General features: G+C 44.4%; 1 protein-coding gene and 1 long non-coding RNA gene across 3 annotated transcripts in view; one reads left to right on the top strand and one right to left on the bottom strand.

Annotated features, from left to right (window-relative positions):
- Positions 1–19842, top strand: part of CDH13 (cadherin 13) — a 1016104-nt gene that overhangs the window by 190042 nt on the left and 806220 nt on the right. The gene's annotated exons all lie outside the window — the stretch shown is intronic.
- On the bottom strand, positions 16390–19133 carry LOC132342788 (uncharacterized). The gene is made up of 2 exons (XR_009491276.1): positions 18429–19133; positions 16390–17128 (listed from the first exon to the last, which is right to left on the bottom strand). It is a non-coding gene; the product is annotated as an uncharacterized lncRNA (long non-coding RNA).

Below are 19842 nucleotides of genomic sequence, written 5' to 3' on the forward strand. Positions count from 1 at the left end.
GTCGTGGTATCACTTGATGATAGCAGGCAGAGGGGCAACTGATGTGAGAAGCCAAGTGACATTACACAGATCCATCTTCCAGGATATATTTTCTTGGACTCCAAAATCACTGTGGACAGTGACTACAGCCTTGAAATTAAAAGATGCTTTTCCCTTGGAAGGAAAGCTATGACAAACCTAGATAGTATATTAAAAAGCAGAGACATCACTTTGCCGACAAAGGTCCATATAGTCAAAACTATAGTTTTTCCTGTAGTTTTGTATGGATGTGAGTTGGACCACAAAGAAGAGCTGATGCTTTTGAACTGTGGTGCTGGAGAAGACACTTGAGAGTCCCCTGGACTCTTGGAGATCAAACCAGTCAATCCTAAAAGAAATCACCTGAATATTCATCGGTAAGACTGAAGCTGAAACTGAAGCGCCATTGGCCACCTGATATGAAGAGTTGACTCTTTGGAAAAGACCCTGATGCTGGGAAAGATTGAAGGCAAAGGGAGAAAGGTGTGCAGAGGATAAGATGGCTTGAGAACATCATTGACTCAAAGGACTTGAATTTGAGCAAACTCTGGGGGAAAGTAGAAGACAGAGAAGCCTGACATGCTGCAGTCCATGGGGTCACAAAGAGTCAGACATGACTTAGAGACTGAACAACAACAACATCTCCCAGGAGCCTGCTCTAATTTGTACAGCAACCAACATCTCTGACTTACAGGAATTTCTGATTTCAGATGTTAATAACGTGAATTATTAGGTAGCACCTCCTTCCCAAGCACCAACCACACTGATGTGCCCATTCTTTACTGACCCCGCAAAATAGTTTACCTGCCCTATCATGCATGTACCTGGAAAAGAAAATGCCCCAGTAGAAGCTGTATAGATAATAAACCGTGGCATGAAGATTTATATCGATCAAGGTCTGCTTGACTTCGGGCTTCCCTGGTGGTTCAGCAGTAAAGAATCTGCTGCAGTGCAGGAGACCCAGGTTCAATCCCTGGCTCAGGAAGATCCCCTGGAGTAGGAAATAGCAACCCACTCCAGTATTCTTGCCTGGAGAATTCCATGGACAGAGGAGCCTGTCGGGCTACAGTCCATGGGTTCAGCAAAGAGTTGGATAGGACTGAGCAACTAACACTTTCATTGCTTGACTTCAAAATCTATCCTTAATCCAAAAACCCAACAGCCTCTTATTGTATCATTGAGGAAACAAGCTCCAGATGTATCCCTTAGACCTTCTTTCTCTCAACCACACAAGAGCCTTGTGTTGCCCTTGCAATCAATGCAGATGGAAAGTCCCTTCTTTCCTTCTCTGTTCTTGTGTGTCCAGGGGTGAGCCTAATGCCAACTCCGAAACTTACTGGGATCTGCCGTCCATCCACTCCATCGCGTACTCTCAGGGTTGTGTGAGCCGTAGCAAGGAAGCCTCAGCTGTAAGCAGGCTGACAGTACAGCGGCTGCTTAGGAGAGAAAATGGGCTATGAGGACGCACAGGGGCTTCTCACTGCTGATGCCATTATAATGTGAAAAGATCCTACGTGGGAGCCTAGAGCAGATGAATAGCAATGCTATTGGTACGTTGTATTTAACAAAATACCTTTCTGAAAAGTATTACTTTCCTGGTGGGTGGGGAATTGTCTCTGAACCCAATCAGGATTAGTCACTGGTCCGTGACTATCTCATTTTTAATAAATAATAATTTTCTCAATTCAGTGCTAGCCAGCTCATCTGCTTTCAGAAGATAGGATACAACTGCTTTGTGTTCCCTATATTAATAACCTGCAGCACCAGAAGATTAACTCTTGATGCACTGAAAGCAATTTTTACTACCAGACATTTGGAGGTCTTTCTTCCCCCACCCCCCACCCCCCACCAGGCAGGCTGCTTGCATCTTTCAAATGAATTTAAAGGTCAGTGCTTCCTGCATGAAAAGCAGGGGCCTGCACTAGATGGCTGAGCTACGTAATCCTTGTCATTTATGCTGAAAGAGAAGCAAGAGAGAGATTTTAAAATCACCTGGAGGGCCCAGTCACTTATGCATTCCTTTTGTTTGTCCATTTTTAGATGACCAAACTCAGTATTCAGATTGTCTGACATGACCATGTAACCATAAGATAAACCCTCCCCCCAAAAAATGAGAAAAGGAGACAATAAAAAGGGGCCTTCCTTGGTGACGCCTGGCGATTAAGAAAATGAGCTTTGCAGCTCCACATGCCTTAGTGCAAGTCCCATCTTGCCTCTTCAGGTCGACTTTGGATCTCAGGTCTCCATGCACCTGCCATGCGTCTGCTGGCACAGTTGGCTCCACACAAGCGGACTGCTGGGTCCACGGTGCTGTGTGTAGGATGTTTTGAGGAACATTATACTCTAGCACAGAGGTCTGCAAATGGGATCTATAGGCCAAATCCAGTCTGATACCTGTTTGCTTATTAGTTCAAGTTAAGAATGATTTTTGTATTCTACACAGTTCCATTTTAAATGCTTAAGCATCACACCTACATGATGGCCTCCATTTTGCATCTTGGTTTACAAAGCCTAAATATTTACTGCCTGACCTTTCAAGAAAAAGTTAGCAGAGCCCCTGCTCTGGAGCAGTGCAATAGAAATCTAATCTAAGCCACATCAGTTCAGTTCAATTCAGTCGCTCAGTCGTGTCCGACTCCTTGCGACCCTGTGAATCGCAGCACGCTAGGCCTCCTTGTCCATCACCAACTTCCAGAGTTCACTGAAACTCATGTCCATCGAGTCGGTGATGCCATCCAGCCATCTCATCTCTGTCGTCCTTCTCCTCCTGCCCCCAATCCCTCCCAGCATCAGAGTCTTTTCCAACGAGTCAACTCTTCGCATGAGGTGGCCAAAGTACTGGAGTTTCAGCTTCAGCATCAATCCTTCCAATGAACACCCAGGACTGATCTCCTTTAGAATGGACTGGTTGGATCTCCTTGCAGTCCAAGGGACTCTCAGAGTCTTCTCCAACACCACAGTTCAAAAGCATCAATTCTTCAGTGCTCAGTCTTCTTCACAGTCCAACTCTCACATCCATACATGACCACAGGAAAAAACTATAGCCTTGACTAGATGGACCTTTGTTGGCAAAGTAATGTCTCTGCTTTTCAACATGCTATCTAAGTTGGTCATAACTTTCCTTCCAAGGAATAAGCATCTTTTAATTTCATGGCTGCAGTCACCATCTGCAGTGATTTTGGAGCCCAGAAAATAAAGTCTGACACTGTTTCCACTGTTTCCCCATCTATTTCCCATGAAGTGATGGGACCAGGTGCCATGATCTTCGTTTTCTGAATGTTGAGCTTTAAGCCAACTTTTTCACTCTCCTCTTTCACTTTCATCAAGAGGCTTTTTAGTTCCTCTTCACTTTCTGCCATAAGGGTGGTATCATCTGCATATCTGAGGTTATTGGTATTTCTCCCGGCAATCTTGATTCCAGCTTGTGTTTCTTTCAAGCCAGCATTTCTCATGATGTACTCTGCATATAAGTTCACATAGATAATTTAAAATTTTCTGGTAGCCACATTAAAAGGAGTAAAAAGAAAGAGATAACATTCATTATGATTTATTTTCTTTAACCTGATATATCTAAAGTATGGCATTTCTACATGTAAGCAATACAAAGATTGAAAATGAAGTATTTTGCCCTCTGTTTTCACACCAAGTCTTTGAAATCCAGTGGGCATTCTTCCCTCACAGCATGGCTTATAGGCACATGTGGCTTCTGTATCAGGTCAGTTTATGCTCCTTCCAACATTCACAGAAAAGTGTAGTATAGATTTCTGCCACTGCTCACTTTCAAAGCCACATGGTGCTTGGATTTAAAACCCACAGCTGCCCCCACCTTTGGATGCAGGGGCTAAATTGTAAGCTTCAAATGTGGTCCTCACCGAGCCAGTTTCCTGGGGAAAGTCAACTTAGCTGCAATAATCCTTGATGAGAGAAAACATTCCTCTTTCTGCCCTTATTCTTGCTCTATCATTTTTTAATCCATTTCCAGTTAGTTGACCCACAGGAATATAACCTAGGATACGGCACTGTGATCTTAGACTGTGAGGACCCACTTTGTCATGGCAGTGCTGACCAGTGGCCTCATCACTCTTGGTCTCTAGCTGGAAACTTCCCCAGGCTCGAAGGTCTCAGCTCACACACAGGAGGAGGCTGGGACTGTCTTGCTGTGATGATCAATCTATATGCATGCTTGCCTCCAGCAAACCAAGGACATTTAATTCTTGCCCAGTTTTTCATCAGCTCGATCAGTCTATGACAATAAAATGAATATATGTCTTGGTCACACCAGGACGTCTCTCCAGCAAACACCCCGGGAGATCACGCTACGAGCCCCAGAGCCTCTGTACAGCAGAGACCCGTTTACTCAGGCTCTGTTCATCAGAATTCACCACGATTCCCTCCCAGCATGTGTTCCTGCATCTTAGTAAAATGTTCTTCCTCTGTGGCTTCCCAAGGCTTTTGAGTGTGGAGTGAGCCTTGTGTATAGAAGGGGCTTCCTTTGCATTTAGTGAATGAATGAATGACTGAACAACAACTTGAGTGGGCTTCGGAAGCCCCCTGGAGGGCTTGTGTGAACACCGATTGCTGTGTCCCATCCCTCCCTCCCCGCTGCCCTGCAGTTTCTCACTCAGCGGGTCTGAGGTGGGGCCTGAGAATCTGCATTTATAACTCCCAGGTAATAGGGAAACTGCTTGAGCAGACACCACGCTTCGGGTACCACTGATGTCAACTTTATCATGGCTTTGCTTCCTTTTGATTCTGACTGTTACCTACTTCCATCTCACTCTTTCTGCCTTTGATTGAAATTCCCTGCCTGCAAACCTTTCCAAACAGTTATCCAGTTCAGAGTTTCTCCCAACTTAAATCTTTCATATTTAATAGAACCATATTCTCTTTCATGTTTCACTTTTATTTAAATCAATTTACTATTTGGTACAAATATACCAAGAAAGGACATTATCTGTCATTACCATAAACAGAAAAATCAGCATTGCTTACTATAAATAGGGGGCAAACATTAAAGACACAATAATCAAAACATTTTTAAACTGTTCATCTCCAGTATACTGCTTGAAATTATCTCACATAACCACAGTAAGTATATGTAAACCCACTTTAGAAATATTTGATGACAAAGGAAGTCAGGCCTAAAGAGGTTGTTTGTTTGTTTGTTTGTTTTTTGAAAAGAATACAAATAAGTTCCAGAGTAATGGAAATAATAGGCATCTCAGCATTTCCTGCTGCTGACTTTGACAGCAGACATCAGAATCCGTTTTGAGACCACTGATACCAAATGTCTATGTTCTACAGGGCCTTCAGACTTGCCGTAGTAGGAACCTATTGGACTGGCATTTCTGTGTGATAAGAGGGCTGAATTCAACTCAACCAATAAAGTATCCTAATTTGCATTTTCATAACCCACCCTTTCATTCCCCAAGTGTGACTTTCATTTTTAGGACAGAGTTATTCAGTCAATGGATTTGCAGTCCTTTAAAGGGATATTTATCACCCCTTGAAGAATCTTATTGCCAAATCTTAATAGTCTTTCTTATAACAAAGGCTCAAAATCACTATCAAGATTAAGAGGTGGTGCTTGAATGATCTTCGCTGGAGCATCTCATGATAAAATAGATTAAAGTCTTAAAATGGACAACCCGTATGTGGTAAAGTCAAACAAATGTGCAAAAAATCTATGTTTCTGCAGGCTGTGTGTATACTGTGGTGACCCCAGAGGGCAAATGATACAATTGCGAGTTAAACACTTGGATTCTCCATTCAGGCTCCGCTGGTGACCTTGAGGGAGGTACAGAAATTCTCCGAATCTTAATTAACTCCATTTGTAAAATAGGTGGCCCAGTAATAACGGGGAAGAATTGCCAGCCTCAGAGACTTGGGGCGAAGGTTACATGGGGAAGTTTATGTAAAGTGCTTCCTCTGGGTTCTGGCTCAGAGAAAATGAATGAAATACTGCTATTTGTGTGAGGTCCCTAAGACCACCTCCAATGTCAGTGACCCCCCAGGGGGAATTCACAGGACTCAAAGATATAGTCATACACATCAGTTCAGTTCAGTCTCTCAGTCGTGTCGACTCTTGGCGACCCCATGGACTGCAGCACGCCAGGCCTCCCTGTCCATCACCAACCTCTCGGAGCTTGCTCAAACTTCATGTCCATTGAGTCTGTGATGTCATTCCAACCATTTCATCCTCTGTCATCCCCTCTCCTCCTGCCTCATACCACATGACTAGGACTTACTTCCAGGGAAAAAGATCAGAAACAAAGTCACAAAAGGAAAAAGTGCCTGGGGAGAAGTCAGCAAAACCAAGCATAGGAGTCCCCCTCCAGTGGCAGTCGTGAGAAGAGCGTTCCTCCCGCAAAGGAAGTATGAGGGTACAAGTGACAGCTTGCCAGCCAGGGAGACTCACGAGAGACTGGTGCCCTGAGTTAGTACTGGGTGCTGGTCCCCTGGGATCCTTCAGCCTGGCATGTAGCCAAACTCCAGACACCCAGAAGGATGTGGTTTAGCAATAAACTACACTGATTGTGCAAATAGCTTTGGCACAGTGAGGCACTCTAATCACTTAGGATGGTGGAAACTCCCCTGAAATTCAAATTCCCAGATGCCAGCTGAGGGCCAGTCTGGCAAGCAGGGCCATTCCAAAGCTACATGCTCAGATCTGCCGAGTTAACTGTTCAGGCAACATAGCCTATAGGAGTGGTGTTAGTTGCTCAGAAGTGTCCAACTCTTTGCAACCCAAGGACTGTAGCCCACCAGGCTCCTCTGTCCATGGGATTCTCCAGGCAAGACTACTAGAGTGGATTGCCATTCCCTTCTCCAGAGTATCTTCCTGACCCAGGGATCAAACCCCGGTCTTCTGCATTGCAGGCAGATTCTTTACCCTCTGAGCTACAGGAAAGTCCTAGCCCATAAGACCTCACCTAACTCTCTGGCTTTCTCCACTGGGCTGCCTTCTAGACGCCTTGGCCTCCCTTCCAGCTGCCCTGGCCTTCTTACCATCACAGATTTTTCCTTTTATTTTTTTTTAGTTTTTATTATTATAGGAACTTTCAAATATCCCTGTGCCAAGCCTTCCCTTTGTGCTTCCTGCTGCCTCCGTGTCAAATGATCTTCCCCCAGCTCCGTGAGACAGAATCCTTATTATTCTCATCAGAGATGCTTTCCCAATCGTCCCCTACTGTCCTTCACCCCACCCCCTCGCTCAGCTTTCATTTCTCGATAGGATTTATCACTCCGAAATGATCCTCTGTTTATTTCTCAGTCGTTCATTAGTATCTCCTATGCTAGAGTTACGTTCCACGAAGGCAGAAAACACTTTCCATCCTGTATACTTTCTTTCTCCAGTGTCCAGTAGAGGACTGGCAAGTAGGAAGTGATCAATTAACATTTGTCACCCAGATACTGAGAATTATTGTGAAATAGTTCATCATTCTTGTCCCAAAGAATAATCTGAAGCCCTACATCTTATTTACTAATTTACAGTATTTTCTTTGGATTTGAAAAAAAGGTTTTTTCTTTTTTTTTTTATAAGATATTGAACTTAGCAGAAAATTCACCCAACTAATATTGTGAAAAGGCTGAGTGCCTCTGAGCTTTTCAAATTCCATCTTTCCACAATTAAATCTTCTCTGCAGGAGCCTAATTAAAAAAAAAAAAAAGACTGGTTCATGGGCGGCTGCCTAAGAAGTTCAGGGCTTTGTTGACACTCAGAGTAATTGTGGGGTGCCTCTGTTTCCAGCTTTTTGGCCTGGCTCTCTCGGTAGTTCTCCAGTTTTGTGATGACTATTGCGGGTGGGGAGTGTGATGAGCCCCTTCCGGCCACTGCTTACCCTTCCACGCCTTGCCTTCTGCCCAGTTCCCCTGCCCTCCCGTTTCCAAGGCCTTCGCCCGGGGGGTCTGCAGACGTTAGGCTTTGGGAGACATCGGGTCCCTGTCACAGCCACTCAGCTCTGCCACTGTAGTGTGGAAGCACCCGTGACAGTAGGGATGAGCCTGTTTGTGTTCAAATGCAGCTTTACTGGCAAAACCAGGGAGCGGGAGCAGGCCGGACTGGGCCTGTCACTCCTGGTTTGACAATCAGTGCTTTGGCCGCGCGGGACTGGGGCAGGCGCTCAGAAGGAGAGAGGAGAGGACGCTTCTGCGGCCTGCAGTGTCCCTCCGCTGGGGTCACAGAGAGCCGCCTCGTGCGGCTCTCTTTCCTGGGTCTGAGGCCGGCTCCTCCCCTAGACCTGCAGGCTTAGATGAGATAAATGTGCCCCGCGCTTACTGGGTTGCTTCTCTGTGCCCTGTGTTCCTTCTACCCAACCCTGCCCATCCTTCTGCTAGTTCCTATAGCTTTCTCTCCTCAAATGGCTCAGTTTGAGTTTGATGTCAGTTTGCTTCTGGGTCTAGGCTACCTGGGACTGAGGCGTTTCCTGGGATACAGGATATTAGGGGCTAAATCCCAAACAGTCCCGGGGAGACCAGGGCCTAGCTGAGACCCAGGTCTCTCTCCTCCCCAGCCCGTTCCCACTGCCTTAGTTCTGGCCCTCAGCTCTCCCGTGTGGGTGCTGGCCTTGCTGGCTCTTTAATAGATCAATTGTTCAGATGGGGCCTGTGATTGTGCACCTCTCTGCTCAAGCTTATTTGCCCTTCAAATAAAGTCTGTACCTGATGTCTGACTGTCTAGACAGACTCGAGCGTAGTCTCCCAGCCTAATCTGGAGGCGCTTCATGTGATCACATTTTATACTATATAAAATTTTTTGAAGAAGATCACCTCTCCTCCAGATTTTTCTTCTGGGGAGATATACTATTTTTCCATTAGAAGACTCAGATGTACTTTGAAAGAGCAGTAGGATTAGCAGAAACTTTGACTATTGCATTAATCTAGCTTGAGTTGAAAATATCCCAAGGGCTGGCTCATGAAATTTCAGGCAATTGAACTTCTGGACTCAAATAGACATGAGAAAAAATGTATATACTGTCCTTTTAAAACTATTTCAGCTCAGAGTTTTGTTTTTTTTTTTTCTTCTCAGTTTAAAACCGAATGAATGTTTGTTTGTTGGAAAGAAGAGGCTGGTTCATTCACATCTAAATTTAATGCCAGTAATAATAATGAGGGGATTTGTGATTTCAGTTCAGTTCAGTTCATTTCATTCGCTCAGTCGTGTCCGACTCTCTGTGACCCCATGGACTGCAGCACGCCAGGCTTCCCTGTCCATCACCAACTCCCAGAGCTTGCTCAAACTCATGTCCATTGAGTCAATGATGCCACCCAACCATCTCGTCCTCTGTCATCCCCTTCTCCTCCTGCCTTCAATCTTTCCCAGCATCAGTGTCTTGTCCAGTGAGTCAGTTCTTTGCATCGGGTACCAAAGTATTGGGGTTTCAGCTTCAGCATCAGTCCTTCCAAAGAATATTCAGGACTGATTTCCTTTAGGATGGACTTAGTGCATTTGTGACTTAGTGCATTTGTATCTAGATGTGCTTTTTTTGTTGTTTTTAATGAGAAGCAGGTTGAAGAGTCTTCCTGCTTGTTACAGAGATCAGAGAGGAGGGGGATCATTTGATATTGCAAGAAGCAGAGGGAAGGAATATCTTCAGTTTTTGAAGACCACCAGTAAGCCACTTTTATTCCTCTTAAAATGTCTGTGCCTTTGAACAAGCCTGCTAAGAGGAAGGGCCTGGCACTCTGAGAAACACGAACTTGAGTAATGGGCCAGGCTGACTCAGCTCTCCAGAATACAGGGGACAGTAAATATGGAAGAAGTTCTGAGGGGAGAATACTTGAGATTCTTTTATGGTGGTTGTAGTTTCATTGAAACACAGATGAGTTCTCTGCAATGCATTCAAGGAGACCCCTCTTAGGAATATTAGTGAATAAAGAATGAAAACTTAGGTGCTTGGGGAGGCCAGAAAGGTAATGGAAAAGAATGAAGAGCCCTGGGCATAAGAAAAATCTATATAAGACACAAATGCAAACCAAAATTCACTTTCAAATTTAATTTAGGAAAACTAAGAGCACAACTGGGGATAATAAAAGACAGATGTTATTTGTTGTGGGGACAGATAAAGAGAGGCACGGATGGTGATAATTTGGAGATGAAGTTCTGCCCCTCAGGGTCTTGATCATGTGTGGAGTGTTGTTCTGTTTGACTCCAATCCCAGTGCTGTCTCAATCCCAGGTACTTAGTGAAAATCCTTGTGATTTCCGTGTGAACTAAAGGCCATCTAACAGATTTAGTGGCCATATGGAGCCTGCTGGCCATCATAATTTCCACCCTCTCTGCTCAAGCCTGTTTGTCCTTGGAACAGAGTCTGTAGCTGATGTTTGAGTATCTAGGGAGACACTAGTGTGGCTGCCTCCTCTGCGTTCTGAACATTAGTATGATACTACAGACAAACTTTCAAGGTCAAATTGATTATTCTCCAGCTTAGCAAAGCAGGAGCTCCCTAATTATGTCAGAAGGCAGGATTATCTCTGATCATTTGAGCTAGGACTCTGGATAAAACATCAAAAGCAATATTTAAATAACACACAGTCACGAATCAAGGATTCATTGCATTTTCTCTTACTGTAAAAGCAAATTAGGGTGGGCCATTTTGCTCCATTAGTGAGGGTGTTCCAGGACATTTAATTCATGTGTAATGTAACCCCATCCTGGATTATGAAATGTCGTCCTGGGAAGGAGGGAAGCTCTCCTAGGTGTCACGGCAGTTCATACTCATACAGGCCCTGCAGAAGTCCAGGCAAGTTCTTGGCCCAAATGCTCCAGGATTAGGAGCTGGCACACCCAGGACTGGGGTAGGAGCTGCTCGGCTCAGAGGAGCCAACTGTACGTGTGTGTCTTCCCAACTCTGCGTCTAGTGACTTCACATTGGTTGCTTGAAACTAGCCATAATGGGAGTATTTATACCATGGAAACTCGCAAGTGTGACAAATGAAGGCATTTCTTTCTCGGAGAACTGGTTGTTCGACACTCGTCAGATTTTTCCTGGGTGTTCCTTGTAGCTGGAAGGTCTCCCTCTATTTTTTTTCTCCCTTGAAACCTGAGACCACATTGTGTTCCCCTTGGAGATAATATTACTATCTTGCTTGCTACTCTGGAAATATAAAGCAGAAAATGTTACTTCTTAAATATTTTCTGGTTTCTATCTTCTCAAGAATTGTTGTCTTTAAAAATAAAGTTGTTTTCAAAGACTTTAGGAGTTTTTAATCATCAAGAATTGTTCATGTCTCCATCTCGAGACGTTTGAGTCCGTCTGAGTAATTTGTAGCAGCACTGAAGAGGCTTGTCCTCCCCGCTGACCATCTTCTGTTTCAAAGTGAAGGGCACACAGGTAAAACTGTCTAGGACAGTGGTTTCTCTGGGACCTTATTCCTACCCTCCAACATTGAGTTTTGTCCTTTTTTTTTTTTCTGTTTCTTTTGAGTTTTTCAACTAGATTACTTGCTCCTTTCTTACACTTTTAATTGTGTTTTACAAGTACGTATTCACATACCAACCACTCCTATTGTGCTCCATGTTCCTAAACAGGAGGGGGCTTGTCTTACTAATTGTTGCCTATCTTGGCCACCAATACATAATAGGCACTCAATAACTGCTACTTACATCAAAGCATGAATTTCAGAATATGGTTAATTGGCATGTAAATACAGTCTTTGTAACTCCTTCTGATCCAAGCAAGGAAAATTTGGAGAACTTTGTCCTTTAGCATGTACATTAATTCGGCAGTTAGATTTTAAAGAAAGATGCATATGACACTTTTTTTTGCTGAGGGCGGGTAGGAGGTGCTCTCCTTAACACAATCATTCCCTTGACTTTAACACCAATTTTTGCTAGGTCTACTTCTCTCCTTCTGAAACTTCTCAAAGCAAGAAACTTTAGCAGTGAAAAACAATTTAACAAGATAGACATTTAGTTCAATAGAAGAATTTTCCTGGTGTGAAAAAATAAATTACAAAAAGGACTTTGCCTCTGAAATATAATTAATAAAAACCTTCCGGTATGATGACAAATCTGACATCTTGTCTAATATCTGGCAGAGAAGAAAGTGTCGAGAGCTGCACGGTTAGAATAAAATGTTCCACTTCACAGCACGGCCAGGCAGGATCTAATCATTATTTCTGAGCAAGAAAAGGTCATAGTTGGTTGTTAAACTGACACAACAGGCCTGGATATGTAACTATGGACCATCAGTGGGCTCTCCATTCAGGTTTTCCTGATTTCACAGGTAAATATTTTCAGGAATGTGGGTGATTGTGGAATGACACCCAAAATGGGTATTTTTGCTTTAAAACAAACAAACAAACAAACAAACTTCAAGTTTAATTGATAAAATTATAAGCTATTTAAAGAGTACACATGGTGATTTGACACATGTATACATTGGGAAGGATTCCCCTCATCTAGTCAGTTAATATATCCACCATCTCAACAATTTATCCCTTCCTTTTGTGTGTGTGTCTGTGTGTGAAAACATCTGAGTTCCACCCTCACAGCAGACCTACACCACTACCATCAAGCAAAGTCACCTCCGACCTTATTCATCTTGTGTCTGAAAGTTGGTATCCTTTTGCCAGTCTCTCTGTTTTCCCCACATTCAAGCCTCTCTCAACTACTTTCCGACTCTCTGATTCTATGGGTTTGATTCCGTTTTTTTTTTTTTTTAAGCATCCACATGTATGTGGCGCGCGTGTGTGTGTTTGTGTGTGTTAGCCACTCGGTCGGGTCCAATTCTTTGCTACCCCGTGGACTATAGCCCACCAGGCTCCTCTGTCCATGGAATTCTCCAGACAAGAATACTGGAGTGGGTTGCCATTATGCTAAGTAAGCTAAGCCAGACAGAGAAAGACATGCTGCATGGTGTATGTGATATACCTTGTGTAGTATGTTTTTCTGCCTGACTTATTTTCACTTAGCATGATGCCCTCACTGAAGCCCTAGGGCTTCCTAGGTGGCACTGGTGGTAAAGAACCCAGCTGCCAATGCGGGAGACATAAGAGATGCGGGTTCAATCCCTGGGTCAGGAAGGTCCCTTGGAGAAGGAAATGGCAACCCACTCCAGTGTTCTTGCTTGGAGAATCCCATGGACAGAGGAGCCTGGCAGGTTACAAAGAGTCGGACACGACTGAAACGACTTAGCATAGAAATGCCCTCAAGTTCCATCCATGTTGTCGAAAATCGCAGGCTTTCTTTCTTTGTTTCTCATGACAGAATAATAGCCATGAGTAAATTATAAATATTTATATAACGGCATTAAATATGCAACTTTCCTTCCATTATATAAGTTATTCGTGGGTGGTTGGAGGCTGAAAATGGTTCCCTGGTTCCCAGGTTCTAATTCTCAGAACATGTGACCGTTACCTGGATTTCTCAGGCGAGCCTGATGTAATCACAACTGTCCTTATAAAACGTATGTGGGAGGAGTTGGAAACAGAAGGCAATATGCTGATGGAAAAAGAGAGAGGCAGAAAGAGATGAGATGATGCTACGCTCCCAGCTCTGAAGGTGGAGGGAGAGGCCGTGAGCTAAAGGATATGCACGGCCCATGCGAGCTACAGGCAGAAAGGACACAGGATCCTGCTGAAGAGACGCAGCCTGTGGACCCGTGTTAGATTTCTGATGCCCAGAACTGTACAGTAACAGAATATGTTTAAGCCCCGAAGATAGCTTCCCCATGGTGGCTCAGCGGTAAACACTCTGCCTGCCATTGCAGGAGATGTGGGTTTGATCCCTGGGTCAGGAAGATCCCCTGGAGAAGGGAATGGCAATCCACTCCAGTATTCTTGCCTGGGAAATCCCGTGGGGAGAGAAGCCTGATGGTCTACAGTCTGTGGGGTCCCTAGAGTTGGACAGGACTTAGTGACTAAACCACAAGGCACTAAGATGGTAGTAATTTGTTACAGCAGCAATATGTAACTAATCCATGGGCCTTGTCTTATTTTGGGCTCGCCTGAGAGCCTAAGACAAAGGACTAGGTACAGGTAGCTTCCTTCAGCAGGATGCAGGCGTGAGTGGCAGGGGAGGGATGCAGGGAAGGAGAGAGAGCCAGTGTATCAAGGATCATTGATGTCACTGCTGCGGACCGTGAGGTCTCAGCCCACCGGCCCCTCTGGGTGGCACACAAATGCCTCTCAGAGGACTAGGTCTGGAATGAGGTAGGTTGGGGCACTTAACCAGCTGCGCTTTCCAGCATCGAGACCGACACTGGAGGTTGTCCTGGGAACCTTCCCTCCTGTGACTTTCCCAGCTCCGCTTGATCTCACTGTAACCTGTAGCAGAGCAGCAAGCCCCCGGGCAGAATTTGAAAAGGTTGTGGGTACTCTGCAGGGCAAGGCCTTGCTCTTGGGAACTGTAGTGACTGGGATCGGAGGCTGGCCACGGTGATGGATTCAGGTCCTGATCTATTGAGCTGTCTCCTCGAATCCCAGACCTCTTCCTTTAGAAAGCCTCCTTTGTTATCTCCATGGAATTAGGGTTTTTTGTGTAGCCCAAAAAAGTGTTTCAGTCCTGGCAATGGCAGATATTTCATATTTGCTTCACTGAATTTCCTAGGGCTGTTAAGGCTCACCTGAGATTATCTCACACTAAGAGTCCTTTATCAACTTAGGGGCTGCAGGTCTTAATTGATGTTTGGCTGCACTAATTTTATTACCAAAATTTCATAGACAGACACATATACCATCGATTCTAGGGCAGGTACAGCTTCTAGTTTCTACTAAGAGCCAACAAACCAAGTCTTCCTAATTTTGCATTAAGTAACATTTTTACAAAACACTATTTTTTGTTTTAAAAATTTCCAACTGTCTAATTGATTAATCCTGGAATCTTAAGAGTGAAAAAGTAATTCCATTCAGACAAAAACTGTGACTTTATTGAGTGAATTCTTTCTGGCTCTGTTTTAGCCAGACTCAAGGACACATACCTGGTGAATTCAGTCCTATTTTAGGTGGCAAAATACTTTCAAATAATCTTGAAAACAATACAGAGCTTGTTATCCCTGGGAAATTGCTCCCTGTCTCTTCAACTGGCATGCCCTAGTGCATTTACCAAATCCCTGCATGGAACACTCTCTCTTATACTTTGCACTTGAAAACTGTCAATCTTCTTTCCAATATGGCCTTATTTGTGACATGGTTCCGTTTCCTATTCTCATCTAAAGAGCATGTTTTTCCTTATTCTGTATTTTCATAATACTTAATACATATTCCTTTATATTAATACAAATAATAACAATAGGTGGCACGTTGCACCTGTTATGTGGAGTAGGAAATGGCAAACCACTTCAATATTCTTACCTGGAAAATTCCTTGGACAGAGGAGCCTGGCAAACTACAGTCCAAGGGGCTGCAAAGAGTCGGACATGACTGAGCACAGCACAGCACCTATTATAATCCTGTCCCTCTCTTCAACCTTTTGATTTATGTTAACTCATCAAACCCTCTAGTGACTGTATGCATGGGTGGTGGTATACTCATTTAGAGAAAACAGAGAGGCTGTTCAAGGTTAAGTAACTTGCCAGAAGTCAGAGAAATGGCCACATAGGCAGAATTCAGGCTCAGATTAGTTTTGGCTTGTTGTCCCACGTTTTTCCAGATATACACAGCTTCCCTTTTAATAATTTGAGGAAAAGATACTGAGTAGCATGTAATTAGAAATGAGGTCTAGAATGCTAGTTTCAAATTGTATATGAGGCAACAGCAGGACTTGCCAAACTGGAAGCATTCTCCCCTTTTATCTTCCCAAGAATCTCAAAATCATTGCTCAGCATCTTACATTAATGGCCAGGAAGGTGGCAGGTGTTCTGGGTCTGGAGGCTGTAAAGCAGCAGGAATATTTCAAGGAGGTCAGACTCAGGGAGGATGTAGATAGCATGAACTGACACTCACAGTGAACACATCACTATATGCATGTGAGTGTGCACATGTGCGTGTGTGTGTGAGTGTGTGTGTGTGTCTTTCAAGCACTTCTTTTCTCTGTGCTATTCCTGTAGGCAGTGTGCCTTTATAAACCTTTCCAGGACTCAGGGTTTTTGGTCCCTGGCAGGATAAAGAATCAGTCAAATACATTGCTGTAACACTTTTATACCCTGCAAGTCAGAGATAGTAGCCTTTCTTCCCCGCCAATCTAAGCCCCTCCAAACTGATTCCAGTAGAGTGACTTTGACAAGAGTAAACCAGAGGTGTTTTGTGGCAAGGATAAAGTAACTGTCCATCTACCCTAATAGTAAAAAGCGAGCGCGTCAGTGAAAGGAAAACAACAAGGGGCCAGGAGACACTAGCAGGTTCACTTGGAAAATAGCATTTAGAAGCTGACTTAAGAGAGGATGAGATCTGAGGTTGTTCACAGCCTGCTGAGAGAATTATTTGTGGCAGTATGTTTCTCTCCTTTTATTTATGGCCACTTTTGAATACAGTTGTGTTAAGCTTTTCTTCAGTTCTGCTGTTTCTCCCTGGCCTCTGGGACAGTCCATGATGCAATGGCAGAGAAAACCCTCTGCCCTGTGCCCCCAAGTCTAGTGTGTCGTCAGCCAAGTGTTGCTGTAACAAACAACCCGGAATCTTGGAGACCACACTTGCATGTGGGGTTTCCTTGCTGGGCAGCTCTCCCAGGTGCTCGTCCTCTACAGTGACCGATTCCCGGGTCCTTCCTGCTGGATGATTCCGCCACCCTGGGAGTCTTTCCTTCCTGTTGTCCCAGGTGGGTAAGAGAGGGCATCTCAGGGGCCAGGACTAGTGGCGAAAATCCTTCCACCCTCCTTTTGTGGTCAGTACTTCGTCACGTGACCAAAAGCACTGCAGTAGTGCCAGGAGCACATAGCTGTGGGTACCATGATGAAAAATTTACCTGGAGAGTCATAACAAGGAGAGTTCTTTGCTTGGAAAGCGTATTTCCTGAGTCTAGAGTGGGGGTTGCAAACTCCAACGCCTAGAGGGCCAGACAAAGGTGTGAGTTCGGAGCAGAGGCAGAGGGAGTGCTGCAGGCAAGGGCCGCTCAGAGCGAAGCGCTCGATATAACATGATAATTTAGCTTCTATGACAGACCGCTCTGGCTGAACTAACCACATCTGCTGGCCCGATCCATCCCATCTGCTGCCAGTTGGCAACCTGCAGTCTAGGGCAGAAAAAAAAAATCATTTTTCTGAAAGCAAAGTCTAAAGTTGGCTATGCTCTTGAATCAGCACCTGTCAGGACAAACATAAACTCTTTCTTTTTGAAAGAGAAGGCTCTGAACAGCAGCACAGAAATGGAAGCTAAAAAGAGAGGCAGGCATCGAGAGTGTGTTGTCAGAATTCGCTATCCACCTGTAAGCTTAAGGCAGTGGCTCTTGCCATAGAGGACAGGGCCCCGAGCTGTCATTTTCAAGGATGGTCAGTTCAGTTCAGTTCAGTCGCTCAGTCGTGTCCGACTCTTTGTGACCCCATGAACTGCAGCACGCTAGGCCTCCCTGTCCATCACCAACTCCCAGAGTCTACCCAAACCCATGTCTTTTGAGTCAGTGATGCCATCCAGCCATCTCATCCTCTGTTGTCCCCTTCTCCTCCTGCCCCCAATCCCTCCCACCATCAGGGTCTTTTCCAATGAGTCAAGGATGCTCGATGTCCTGCAAAAGCAGCACAGCTCAGCCCACAACGGGCCCTGTGTTCTCGCTGGGCAGCTGACCCCGAGTGCACATTCCCTCCTGCTCTTCTATCTGAGTCAGGTCCCTGCTGTTTCCCTCTGATATTTCCGAGCACAGTCTATTCATTGAACAATTTTACAGCAGCAGTGAAGTAGTATTTTGATGATATTTGTCAGTGTCTCATCCTGGGGAATATCGGTGAATCATATGTATTGGTCTAAACATGATGTAGAAAAATGATAATAATAATAATGATAGAAAGCATTTATTGAGCAACTACTATGTGCCCAGTACCATGGAAGTCTCTTTATAATAATTAACTCACTTAATCTTCATAATAGCCTGTAAGATACTGTCCTCCTTTTCTGTCTGAGGAAACTGAGACACACAGGGTTACAACTGGTAACTGGCTGCTGGTAAACTGGAATTGTACAGAACCAGTGTGGTTCTGCCCTGTGTTTGTAGTCTGTCTGAGCATAAATCTGCTTTCATAAGCAGGCTAATAGTAATTTTCACATAATAGAAATCCTTTGGTTATCATAAAATGTGATCATTGCTGAGCTTTCAAAGGTGTATCAGTTGCCTGTTGTTTCTGAGGTGCCAGCTAATGCATAAATGAACAGAGGAGCCATATAGGAAGACCATTACTGCCCGGACATCACAAATACATTTGGAATGTTGCTCATAGCATGTGTTCTGGAAATGTTAAAGTGTGTATGGGGAAAAACATGTCCAGATAGCCTATTTAAAATAGTAACACCTGATGATATTGGAGAAGGGGCTGCCTACTTACGGAGAACTGTCCAAGTTGGTGGTGTTCAGTCGCTCTGTTGTGTCTGACTCTTTGTGACCCTATGGACTGCAGCACACCAGGCCTACCTGTCCATCACCATCTCACAGAGATTTCTCAAATTATGTCCCTTGAGTCAGTGATGCCATCTAACCATCTCATCCTCTGCTGTCCCCTTCTCCTCCTGCCTCCATCTTTCCCAGCATCAGGGTCCTTTCTAACGAGTCAGATCTTCACATCAGGTGGCCAAAGTATTGGAGCTTCAGCATCAGTTCTTCCAATGAATATTCAGGATTGATTCCCTTTAGTATTGACTGGTTTGAACTCCTTGTAGTCCAAGGGATTCTCTAGAGTCTTCTCCAGCACCACAGTTCAAAAGCATTAATTCTTCAGCACTCAGCCTTCTTTATGGTCCAACTCTCACAGCCGTGCATGACTATTGGAAAAACCATAGCTTTGACTATACAGACCTTTGTTGGCAAAGTAATATCTCTGCTTTTTAATGTCTGAGTGCTCATCTTAAACCACTGAGGGATATTCCACCACCAAACTCAATGCTATTGCATTGAAGACATGTAAGTTGACAGCCAAATACTATTTACAGCCAAATCTGCTAAAAATTCAAGTGAAGTGAAGTGAAGTGAAAGTCTCTCAGTCGTGTCCAACTCTTTGTGACCTCATGGACTATACAATCCATGGAATTCTCCAGGCCAGAACACTGGAGTGGGTAGCCTTTCCCTCAAGGGGCAATAGGAGTAGCTACCACATTCTAACACTACTGCCCAGTCAGACGTTCAACTTTTGCAGAGCATTAAATTAGTCTGGATTCTTTTGAAAATGTGGTCTTGTCATTTCAGAGATCTGTTACATGAAACCCAGAGAGGCATAAAGGAATTCACGTGAAAGCAAAGTATGTGTTAGTTAAAAAGATTCCTCTGGCCCCTTTATATTTACCCAGCTAATTCAGACCCATCTTTGAGATCAAAGCAAAAATGTTCCTTCTGTGGGTTTGCTTTCTTTAATTCCTCTAAATGATGTTAGACTCCCTGGCTCCCAGCTTGTCCATGCTCCTGAAGAGACCCGTGATTTCCTTTCACATTAGATTTTAATTTTAGTTAATCAATTAATTAATGATTTGTTAATGCCTCTCACCTTTTGTAGTCTATAATAACAGCACTCTTGACTGCCTATCCTATGCTGCTGCTGCTGCTAAGTCGCTTCAGTCGTGTCTGACTCTGTGCGACCCCATAGACTGCAGCCCACCAGGCTCCCGTCCCTGGGATTCTCCAGGCAAGAACACTGGAGTGGGTTGCCATTTCCTTCTCCGATGCATGAAAGTGAAAAGTGAAAGTGAAGTAGCTCAGTCGTGTCCGACTCTGTGCGACCCCATAGATGGCAGCCCACCAGGCTCCCCCGT

This window comes from Bos taurus, chromosome 18 (assembly GCF_002263795.3).
Source record: "Bos taurus isolate L1 Dominette 01449 registration number 42190680 breed Hereford chromosome 18, ARS-UCD2.0, whole genome shotgun sequence".
Lineage (NCBI taxonomy): Eukaryota > Metazoa > Chordata > Mammalia > Artiodactyla > Bovidae > Bos > Bos taurus.